Here is a 2382-nt window from a genome sequence, read left to right as displayed (position 1 = left end):
TCTTCTCTTTCCTGGCTTTGTTGGCGGTTCACATGCCACCAGCTTTTCCACACTGCCTGCCACCTGGGAAGAATCCTGTCTATAATCTTTTATCCTAAAGGAATCCTGCCCAGAAAGTTGGGGGTGACAAAAAATATATAGAAAAGAGAGAAAAGCTAAAATTGGAATAGATGCTAAAAACTGCTGGTAAATGTTGCAAAAAAAAAAAAAAAAGAAAGAAAGAAAGAAAAAAAAAACCAATTAGATTTTCTTAGGAGCCAAGTGAAGGGAGACATAGGTTGGGATGTCTTGAGGACGTCCAGGGGACACCCTCATGGTGTGGGCTGCAGCCACTCATCTGCCTCACCTTCCCTGCTCTCTTGGTGGCAGCAGTTAGGCAACTGGCAGGCCTAGATTTTTCTGGCAAAGTTCTCTGTTTAAATTTTTTCTCTACTTTGTCAGTAATAACGATAAGTTAGCAGCAATATCGTTAACCACAACATGCATTAAGCTTTCTCTGAGTGAGTTATGCTGTTTCTGTGAATTATTTCACATAATGCTCACAAAACCTTACGGAGTAAATACCACTGTTCTCACGTTTTTCAGGTGAAGAGACCCAGATGCAAAGACAGGTGTAGTATCTGATCAGGTCCCAGCTTCCTTGCTGGAGGCTGCCCAGGAGGGACTTTCCAGGGTGTTCAGTGCCGAGATTTCCCTCCAGTTTGCCCTCTGCGTCCTCACACTTTTACACACGTAGTTGTACCTCTTCAGGAAACAAGGAACCGGGCTCACTGACTTGCCCAAGTTCATTGAAATCAGATTCTCACCCAGCACCAATTTGGACTTTCTGGACTTTCTGGACTTTCCAGTCCAGGAAGATGGACTGAGCATGTGGCCTTTCAGGCCCTCACCAGGGAGAGCTGCGTGACCTAAGCTATGTTAGGTACTTGCTGGATGCCCTGGGACACTTTTGAAAGAGAGGCGCTTCGACTGGCAGAGATCTCACAGACCACCAAGGCTTCTAGGAAAGGTCTTTATTGGTGGGGGGAGGGAGACTGCAGAGCAGCACCAAGGAGGAGAGAAAAGAGAAGAGGTAAGAGGAGAGAAAAGAGGGAAGAGAGATAAGGAGAGAGTGGGTAAGAGAAGGGGAGGGGAGGGGAGGGGAGGGGAGGGGAGGGGGAGAGAGAGAGGGAGAGGCAAGAGAGAGAGAGAGAAGGCGGGTGGGGGGGGGGTACGGGACATATTCTTATATAGGGAAGTTTCAGAATGGTGAGGGGCTGGTGGGATAACCAATAAGGAGTTATTCCTCTGGCGGAAGGAGCCATTCGTGGGGGAGGGGCAACAGGAAATTGGAACGGGGTGATGAGGTAAGCAGGCCACTCCCTGTACTAGGGAGGAGTTGTAACTTTAAGGGCAGAAGGAGCTTTTGGGGGGGAAGGGGGTTTCTGAGGCAATTATCTAACATTCTTCCCTTCTTGACATATAAGAAATAGAGGGTTGGCCTTGGGAGAGTGGATGTCGAGTTCTCTCTTCTGTAATTTCTTCCTACTGGGAGGGGCAAATAGTTTTAATTGGCCAACTAGAGGATGATTATGAATTTTCATTGGAAGGATATGGTGACTGTTTAGAAGTGGTGTTCAGGAAGGTCTTGTGGTCTGGAGTAGAGTGTAGCTCATTCACGGAGGACAGTTTTTTCTTCTTGTAGGTTGGGAGCTGTATCTGGGATGTATCAGTTGAGTAGTTACCTGTTGGGATAACTTTGAGAGTTGGGTTTGAATAAAACGAGTTATGCATGGAGTTATAGTTATTAGTTTAAGGATGACAACTATAGGTGTGAAGAAAGGTAGAAGTGTAATTTAGAGTAGGTTTTGAGTGAATTAAGAAAAGTTAGATGACTTGGATTTACATTGTTTTTTTGGAGTTTGAGGTTTGTTTTTATGTTAATTTGAGTGGCCTGTTTTATATGGGTTGTTGGATAGAGAGAGTGAGTATTGGAATAGGTTTATTTGAGGTAATAATTTTAAAATTACGTAGTAATACAATTATAGAATAGAGACTTTGAATTTATTTGTGAGAGAGGAAAGAAAGCTTTGAGAAATTATACTAAAGTTTGAGAGTTGGGGTGAAACAACTTGTGGAGATAGATGAGGAGGTTTCTAGTGGGAGGTCGATTTGTTTCTTTTATTGTATTAGCAATAGGGGTAGAAATAAGTAGGAGGTGAGAGGAGGTATTGGAATAGGTTAGTTAGAGGCAGTAGGTAAGAGGGATGCAGGATTTAGTGTGGGATATGTGTTAAAAGATAATGATCGGTTAGATAAGAGACAGGTTAGAAGGTTAAGAATGTGGCATGGGCTCGGCGCCTGTGGCTCAAGCGGCTAAGGCGCCAGCCACATACATCTAAG

General features: G+C 44.3%; 1 pseudogene; it reads right to left on the bottom strand.

Annotated features, from left to right (window-relative positions):
* Positions 1–1569: 1569 nt before the first annotated feature.
* Positions 1570–2382, bottom strand: part of LOC100945389 — a 44464-nt pseudogene continuing 43651 nt past the window's right edge.

This window comes from Otolemur garnettii, unplaced genomic scaffold (assembly GCF_000181295.1).
Source record: "Otolemur garnettii isolate 467f Iridium unplaced genomic scaffold, OtoGar3 scaffold00106, whole genome shotgun sequence".
NCBI lineage: Eukaryota > Metazoa > Chordata > Mammalia > Primates > Galagidae > Otolemur > Otolemur garnettii.
Note: the sequence above shows the minus strand (reverse complement) of the source record. Positions and strands in the feature narration are given on the sequence as shown.